Here is a 10,197-nt window from a genome sequence, read left to right on the forward strand (position 1 = left end):
CTCTAAGACTAGCAGATCAGAGAGAAGGAAGGAATCTAAGCCTTCCATACTCCCTTCATCTTCTAAAATGCATTAACTACCCTCCAGAGCCACCTACATTTAGATTCCTTAATTGTGATGAAATACATTCTCCTTAATGCTTAAGCCCAGTTGAGACAGTGTTTCCAGTTACTTGCAGCCAATGCATCCTGGTGACCTCACACAGGCATGCTTTCTGTGTGGAAATAGAGGGCCTCATATAAAACAGCAGCGTTCTTTTATGTAAATATTTACCAGTTTGCATCTGCCCATGTACTAGTCACTGGAGTTTTAGTAATGATAAGACAGACCCTTCCTTGTCCTTGTGGAGTTTCAGACATTTTTCTTTATCCTTTAAGGTCTAACGAGATCCCCTCTTCCTCTGAGAGGCCTTCATTGGCTCCATCAGTAAGTCACATTCACCTTTCTTCCTACACACTTTGCACATGACACATACTGAGTGTATGAGCTCTTTCTTAATGTGGCCTCTGAGTCCTCAGAGGGCTGGGACGGTGGGCCACACTGGACTCCAGTATCGAGGACAAAGGCCTGGACTCTGCAGATGCCAGAAATACAGATGTCAGAAGTATGTGATTCTTATATGTGGAATCTAAAATATGACACAAATGAACTTATTTACAAAACAGAAACAGACTCACAGACACAGAAAACAAACTTATGGTTACCAAAAGGGAAATGGGGGCGGGAGGAGGGATAAATTAGGAGTTTGGGATTACCAGATACAAACTACTATATATAAAATAGATAAACAACAGAGTCCTACTGTATACTAGAGGGAACTATATTCAATATCTTATAATAACATAATATAATGGAACAGTATATGAAAAAGAATATATACACGTGTATGTATATGTACATATGTATACGTACATATATATAAAACTGAATCAATTTGCTGCACACCAGAAACTAACATGGTAAATCAACTGTACTTCAGTAAATAAGTACATAAGTACATAAATAAGTAAAAGAAATACGTGATTAATGAATGAAGGAATGAACCAACAACTATAGTGAAGTCATCACCCCTGAGGTGGGACATTACCTCAGGGGAGCCCCTAGGAGAGAAAGTCCAATTGCTCTGGGACCCCAGAAATCATCAAGAAATGTCCTCCCAAAGAATTTTGTCCACTTACTCAATAAATATCTACTGAGTACCTACCCTGTGACAGACCCTGAACTAGGTGACGACAGGACACTGTGATGACCAAGAGAGCCGGGTCCTGCCCTCATAGAGTTCCCAGGCCAGTTACTCTCAAACTCCTCAGCACTTGGTATTTTTAGTCCTTCTATTTAAAATCATTCAGGTGAGTGAGTAGTGGTGTCTCATTGTGATTTTAATTTGCATTCCCCTAATGACTAAAATGATGAGCATGGTTTCATATTGTTATTTACAATCTATATATCTTTGTTGGTAAAGTGTCTGTTCAAAATTTTTGCTCATTTTTATTGGATTCTTTGGCTTATTATTGAGTTGCAAATTTTCAAAACTATATTCTGGATTAAAAGCCTTTATCTAATCATTGTTTTGCAAATATCTTCTCCCCATCCATGGCTTGTCTTTTCCTGTCTTAACCTTGTCTATTTTTTTTTTTTTTTTGAAATGAGAAGTGACTATTTTTTTTTAAAATCAGTTTACTGTTTTTATTTTATTTATTTATTTATTTATTTTGGCCGCGTTGGGTCTTCGTTGCTGTGTACGGGCTTTCTCTAGCTGCGGCAAGCGGTGCAGTGTGCGGGCTTCTCATTGCGGTGGCTTCTCTTGTTGCAGAGCACAGGCTTCTAGGCGTGCGGGCTTCAGTAGTTGCAGCACGCGGGCTCAGTAGTTGTGGCTCGCGGGTTTAGTTGCTCCGTGGCATGTGGGATCTTCCCAGACCAGGGCTCGAACCCATGTCCTCTGCATTGGCAGGCAGATTCTTAACCACTGCGCCACCAGGGAAGTCCCTATTTTTTATATATAGCTTTTTTGAGATATAATTGACATACAATAAACTGCACATATTTAAGTTTACAATTTGAACAATTTTGACGTATGAAAACATCTGTGGAACCATCACCACAATCAAGATAATAGATCACCAGCTGCTAAAGTTTTCTCCTGCTACTCTGTAATTCTTCCCTTCCTTGCACTCCTGAAATAAGCCAGAAAAGGGCCACATACTGGGTGATTCATTTATAGACTCTGGCCTCAGAAACCACTCAGGCTGGACTGATCCTTCCTCTGCAGCCTGATGAGGACACACATGGAGGTCATCAGGCAGGGTAAATGCTCATCTGGGGGCTTTTTCTCTCTTATTTTATTTTATTTTTTTAGTATTTTTTATGGCTGCCATAATAACTTACCACAAATTTCGCAGTTTAAAACAACACACGTTTATTATTTTACAGTTTCTGTAGATCAGAATTTTGAATGGGTTGAACTGGGTCCTCTGCTTAGGGTCTGTCACAAGGCCAAAATCAAGGTGTTATCAGGGCTGCCTTCCTTCCTGGAGGCTCTGGGGAAGAATCCATTTCTAAGCTCACTCAGGTTGCTGGCCGAATTCTCCTTACCGTTGTAGGGCCGTGTTCTCGGCTTCCTCCCTGGGGGTCCGGCAGGGACCAGTCTTTACTCTTAGAGGCTGCCTGTGTTCCTGCTCTTGTTTTCTATGCAGCCCCTGCCAGCAACCCTGGTTGGAATCCTTCTCACACTGTGAATCTCTCTGACTTCTCCTTCTGCCTCAACTCTCTGACCCCAGCGACAGAAAGTCCTCTGCTTGTAAGAGCTCATGGGATTAGATTGGGCCCACTCACATAACCCAGGGTAATCTCTCTATTTTATTGTCTGAAACCCCAGTTACATCTATAAAGTCCTTTTTGCCTTGTCACATACTTCTGTCACTCGCTTCTTTTTTTTTTGGCCTCGCTGCACTGCTTGCTGGATCTTAGTTCCCCGACTAGGGATCAAACGGGGACCCTCGGCAGTGAAAGCCCGGCGTCCTAACCACTGGACCACCAGGGAGTTCCCCTGCCACTCACTTCTGTCTTATCCACCAAACAACTTTCTCAGGCCCTGTTACCTCTTCCAATCAACCCGGATTTGCTCAAACTAACCTCAGCCTCTAAGTCTTCTAGACTCACCCAAATCCTTCGCTCAACCCCTACAATGTGGCCCCCAGCCTCACCAGCCTACCACGACTGCCAGTGGTAAAGCTTTAGGGGAGCCTTTTGTTCAATGGGGCAAGGAGGGATAATTGGTAAAGTGGCATCCTTTCAAACTCCTTCCACTGTATCATCCTGAATTGTAGAAGCTGGAAACTTAAAAATCTTTCTCAGACTCCTTTCCAGTCAAGTTCTGGATGCAAATTAGGTTTGGCCAATTAGGTGTGGTCACAGAGATTTAAAAGGGAGAAGTGAGACGTAGACTTTCCTCTCGCTGTCTTGATTTTGTTCTGCAGCAGTATTCCAGAAAATTCCTACAGAGAGATTCACAGGTGTCAAGAAGCAGTAGGGGGACTTCCCTGGTGGCACAGTGGTTAAGAATCCACCTGCCAATGCAGGGGACATGGGTTTGAACCCTAGTCCGGGAAGATCCCACATGCCTCAGGGCAACTAAGCCGGTGCACCACAACTACTGAGCCTGTGCTCTAGAGCCCGCGAGCTGCAACTACTGAGCCTGCGTGCCGCAACTACTGAGCCCACGTGCTGCACCTGCTGAAGCCTGCACGCCTAGACCCCATGTTCTGCAACAAGAGAAGCCACCGCAATGAGAAGCCCGTGCACCGCAATGAAGAGTAGCCCCCACTCGCCGCAACTAGAGAAAGCCTGTGCGCAGCAACAAAGACGCAACGCAGCCAAAAATAAATAAATAAAATTACTTAATTATTTTTTTTAAAAAAAAGAAGCATAAGACAATCACTGAGTCCCAACACAGGATGTGTTCTTGAAGTCATCTGTTCCAGTGATAACCTCGTGATCTCCCATCTTCAGCTATTTGTGGCAGAGGGATCAGTCGGGGTCCAGTCAGGAAAAGAGAACCACTCTAGGTTATTTCAAGCAAGAGGGTTTTAAATGCAGATATTTGTGCAACTAGAGATTATCATACTAAGTGAAGTAAGTCAGAAGGAGAAAGACAAATATCATATGATATCACCTATATGTGTAATCTAAAATGTGGCACAAATGAACCTATCTACAAAACAGAAACAGAATCAGGGACATAGAGAATAGACTGGTGGTTGCCAGGGGGGAGGGGGATGGGAGAGGATTGGATTGGGAGTCTGGGATTAGCAGGTGCAAACTGGTGTATATAGAATGGATAAACAGCAAGGTCCTACTGTATAGCACAGGGAACTATATTCAATATCTTGTGATAAGCCATAACTGGAAAGAATATGAAAAAGAATATATACATATATGTATGTATAACTGACTCACATTGCTGTACAGCAGTAATTAACACAACATTGTAATTCAACTATACTTCAATAAAAATAAATAAATAACTCAGATATTCAGTTGCACAGAGGTTTGGAAGGCTGAATGAGCTAAAAAAGGATGTCAGAGTAACCGGAAGATTGTAATGGAATAAATCCACTGTCACCTCTGGGACTGAAGGAACAAAAGAAGACAGGTGGTACTCCCAGAATCCAGGGTCTGAGAGATGAGGCCCCACTTGGTGGAGTCCCAGGTTACCAAGAGCTGGGGCTGGAACCTCCAAGGAGGCACAAAGGCAGCTCATGCTCTGGCCTCGGAAGGGAGCCCCCTGCATCAGGTGCACAGGCTCTGAAGGGAGAACTGTGAAGCTGATTTTCTGATCATCAGATGTAGGTTCCCTGCAGCTGGTTCTTTGATCATCCAAGGTGCATGGCATATTGGCCTACTAGAATATTTTAGGGAAGGTACAGAGTAGCTAGGACTGGGAATACTGCAGTATTCCAGCTGAAACTAGAGTTATCCACTGTATGGTAGATGCTACAGTAAATGACCCAGACTCCCATTCAGGAATGAAGAACTTCTCCAGGTGCTGGCATTGCTTAGCTGTCGGCTCTCTTTAGGAATTGCCTGAGTTGAAGGAAATTGTTTTGCCTAAATTCACACCTCACTCCAGGGCAGCCTGCATCCAATAACTGATGAACATGGAGGTGTAAAGACCCAGATCCTTCACCCCAACTCAAGACAATTCTGAAGAGCCATCCAGAGGTCCCACAAGGTCGGGAGAGATCTTTATTGGGAATACATCACAGCTCAACTTCCCCTCTGCCCAATGCTGATTCAGTTCCCTCTTTCACAGGTGTGAAGGAGCCCTCCCTCGTGCTCTCCCTGGGAACCCCAGCTGTGACACAAGGCGACTGAGAGGATGCCGATCTGAGCTAGAAGCAGGAAGAAAGTTCCTGATCCCTCCTTCCCTCATTGGCAGAACTGAATCAGAAGATGGCAAAGGAGTCTAGGAAAATGTAGCTTGTAGGCTTTCAGCCCTATAATCATAGAGCAGAGTGGAGACAAATGAGCTGGAGGCTGAGACTATAGATGAATAATCAGTTCTCCCAATTTGCTCCTGAATTCAATAGTCCCGCTATAGTCTTTTGAACTCCCATCTTCTGGCAGAAGATGGCAGAAATAGTAAGTTCTGGGTAAGTTCTGCAGCACTGTTTGAGAGTCATTTCTGGAGGCCAAGCCCACAGCTTTCTCCTCTGAGCCTTTAAGTGATTTTACACGTGTATTAGTCGGGGTTCTCCAGAGAAGCGGAACCAATAGGAGATATAGATATAGATATAGAGAGAGAGTCAGAAAGAGAGAGACAGACAGAGGTTTATGATTATGGAAGTTGGCAAGTCCAAAATCTGCAGGGTGCACTGAAAAGCTGGATATGCTGGAAAGAAGGGAGGTGGCAGTTCAAGTCCAAAGACTTTCTGCTGGCAGAACTTCCTCTTGCTCAGAGGAGGTCAGTTCTTTGTTCTATTCAGGCTTTCAACTGATTGGATGAGGCCCACCCACATGGTGGAGGAAAATCTGCTTTACTCCAAGTCCACTGATTTAAATGTTAACCTCATCCAAAAACACATTCACGGAAACATACAGGATAATGTTTGACCAGATACCTGGGCACAATGGCCTAGTCAAGTTGACACATAAAATTAACCATCACACACACACAAAAAAAACCATTAACCATCACAGTAAGTGCCTGATACTTACTATTAAACTCCTTTCTGTTTAGAATAGCTAGAGTGGTTTATTTCTTCTAGAAATGAACCCTGACTGATATCAATATCAGTCTTTTTGCAAGATACTTGGGAGCTGCTTCAAAGTCTTCCTCTTTACAAAGTCTCTTTGTTAAAGTTGAGGTGCGTCAGATAGGTAATCTCAGGTGAGATCACTGGATTCAGGTCCCAGATCTGCCACTTACTAGGTATGTGCCTTTGATCAAATCATCTAACCTCTCTGTACCTCACTTTCCTCGGAAATAAGAATAAAAATGACACCTAACTCATAAGGTTATTGAAAATCTCAAGTTATTTAATGCATATAAATCACAGAATAATTCTCAGCACATCATCTGTGCTCAATAAACGTAAGTTGTCATCATCATGATCATCTTCACCTATCCGTGCTCCTGAAGCTTCATTGCCCACTTGAGTTTAATGATTTCTCCACAGACACTAGAATATAGGGACGTTTGGCCAGTCTTTCCAAGAATTCTAAACCAGGAGAGGTAAAAAAAATCAATAACGACCGGAAGAGAAACAGACAGACAAATAGATTCAGGCTGTGCGGGAATCTAGCTACAAAAAGATTTCAAGAAAAAAGCAAGAAAAACTTGTTTCCACGTTGTTGTCAAAGAATACCAGACTGCTGAAAACTTTTCCGTCTTGATGGAAAATCTGCACTGTTTATGCTAGAACAAAAATTGATATTTCAAAATCTTCAAGGCATTTTGTAACCATCAGTGGAATAAATGATTCAGATGAGGATCATCCATGGATGCTAAAACCTTTGGGTGAAAAGTTGTTGGAGCACAGGATATTCACACAATCTCCAGTATCCTCCCACAGGTGACTTATTAACTAGAAGGAAGCAAAGAAACCTTTATGATGGAGAAATTTGGCAGACTCCACCTTAACCCAATCACCAAAAAGGAGATAAACTGACAGCATGTTCCTCGGGATATGATACACTGAGGACACAAAGTCATCTCTGAATTACTCTTGGCCAAAAGTTTTAACCTGAATTTAAATCATGAATAAAGAATCAAACGAACCCAAGCCAAAATATCCTACAGAACAACTAGCTTGGAGTCTTCAAAAACGTCAGTGTCATGAAAGAGCAAAACAAAACAAAAAGGCTGTGGAACTGCTCCAGATCAAAGGACGGCAAGAGACATGACATTGACATCTAAATGCAATGCACCCTCCTAGGCTGGATAGGATCCTGAATTTGAAAAAATATGAAGAACAAAGCTATTATTGGTATAACTGGATAAATTTTAACATGGAGTACATATTAGATAATATAGTGTTGATCTTGTTACTCCAATGTTAAAATTGTGGAGTATTGTGATTTATGTAGATTTCCTTGTTTCTAGGAGCTTCATAGAAAGTTTTTAGGGGGGAAGTAGTGATGTCTGCAACTTACTTTCAAGTGGGAGAGAGAAAGGAAGGCAAAGTATTAACAGTGGTGAATCAAGGTGAAGGGTAATGTGAGTGTTCATTGTACTACTTTTATAACTTTTCTGTAAGAGTGAAAATTTTCAAAATAAAAAATTGGGGGCAAGTCAACAAGTATTTTTTTTTAACTTCTACCACATTCCAAACGATTTTAAGTTTGTTTGTTTGTTTCCTCCTCCTTGGAGTGTTAGCCAGAAGCACATTCATTCAATTTTTATTGAGTACCTACTCTGTGCTAGGCATTGTTCTAGCTACTGGGTAAGCAGTGGTGAACAGAACACATAAAAACCCTTGCTCTCCAATAAGTGGTGCTGGGAAACCTGGACAGCTACATGTAAAAGAATGAAATTAGAACACGCCATAACACCATACACAAAAATAAACTCAAAATGGATTAAAGGCCTAAATGTAAGGCCAGATACTATAAAACTCTTAGAGGAAAACATAGGCAGAACACTCTATGACATAAATCACAGCAAGATCCTTTTCGACCCACCTCGTAGAGAAAGGGAAATGAAAACAAAAATAAACAAATGGGACCTAATGAAACTTAAAAGCTTTTGCACAGCAAAGGAAACCATAAACAAGATAAAAAGACAACCCCCCGAATGGGAGAAAATATTTGCAAACGAAGCAACTGACAAAGGATGAATCGCCAAAATATACAAGCAGCTCATGCAGCTCAATATCAAAACAACAAACAACCCAATCCAAAAATGGGCAGAAGACCTAAATAGACATTTCTCCAAAGAAGATATACAAATTGCCAACAAACACATGAAAGGACACTCAACATCATTAATCATTAGAGAAATGCAAATTGAAACTACAATGAGGTATCACCTCACACCGGTCAGAGTGGCCATCATCAAAAAATCTACAAACTATAAATGTTGGAGAGAGTGTGGAGAAAAGGGAACCCTCTTGCACTGTTGGTGGGAATGTAAATTGATACAGCCACTATGGAGAACAGTATGGAGGTTCCTTAAAAAACTAAAACTAGAACTACCATATGACCCAGCAATCCCACTACTGAGCATATACCCAGAGAAAACCATAATTCAAAAGAGTCATGTACCACAATGTTCATTGCAGCACTATTTACAATAGCCAGGACACGGAAGAAACCTAAGTGTCCATCGACAGATGAATGGATAAAGAAGATGTGGCACATATATATACAATGGAATATTACTCAGCCATAAAAAGAAATGGAACAGCTATTTATAGTGAGGTGGATGGACCTAGAGTCTGTCATACAGAGTGAAGTAAGTCAGAAAGAGAAAAACAAATACCGTATGCTAACACATATATATGGAATCTAAGAAAAAAAAAAGTTCTGAAGAACCTAGGGGCAGGACCGGAATAAAGACACAGACGTAGAGAATGGACTTGAGGACACGGGAAGGGGGAAGGGAATGCTGGGACGAAGTGAGAGAGTGGCATTGACATATATACACTACCAAATGTAAAATAGCTAGCTAGTGGGAAGCAGCCCCATAGCACAGGGAGATCAGCTCGGTGCTTTGTGACCACCTAGAGGGGTGGGATAGGGAGCGTGGGAGGGAGGGAGACGCAAGAGGGAGGGGATATGGGGATATATGTATACGTATAGCTGATTCACCTTGTTATACAGCAGAAACTAACACACCATTGTAAAGCAATTATACTCCAATAAAGATGTTAAAAAAAAAATCCTTGCTCTCACAGAACTTTGACAGTCTAGTGGAAAATGCTTCTCAACCTGACATTGCCGTTATTCTCCACACCAGCACACTCACCATCTGGCTATAGGTGCGGGGCAAAGACTGCTACTGGCCTGGGCTATATCCATTCTCTACTTTTTCAGTAACAGAACCCTGATTTAATTGCAGATGGCAATGGACCAGGCCAAAAGATGTTTACCAGCTTCCCTTGCTAAAACAAAAAAACCCAAGTCATTGGGTGGGGATTCCAGGAAAGTTTCTTAAAGGGAATAGGCAGCTGGCAGGTGCCCTTTATGCCCTTTACTCCTTCCATGGAATTTCTGCTTTGAATATGACTTGGGCTCCAGCAGCCACAGTGAACCAAGAAAAGATCTCTTTTTTTTCAATGTATAACTGAGTTACCTTGCTGTACAGCAGTAATCAACATGACATTGTAATTCAACTGTACCTCAACAAAAAATAAATTTAAAAAAAAAAGCTGAGAAAACAGATTCCTTCCTTGTGTCCTACACCATCCCGCCACCACCGTGTAAACCTCTGCCAGCTAAAATTTGCCAAGTGAGACACACCTGAGCACCTTTTCTGGCCCACAGGTGAGAAATCGTAGTTCGTTTCTAGAGATCACTTCATTCTTCATTCTTTGAAGAAACGATCTTAAGAATGGAATCCATGTTCTGAGACTGGCAGAGCAGGAGGCTGAGAGGAGCCTGGATTCCTGACGTAGAACTGAAATACCAACCCTACCTCTGGATGTAGGGCTAGTATTTTACATGGGAGAGAAATAAATCTCTATCGTGCACAGGTGG

The sequence above is a fragment of the Balaenoptera borealis genome, assembly GCF_965194805.1.
Source record: "Balaenoptera borealis genome assembly, chromosome: 19".
Lineage (NCBI taxonomy): Eukaryota > Metazoa > Chordata > Mammalia > Artiodactyla > Balaenopteridae > Balaenoptera > Balaenoptera borealis.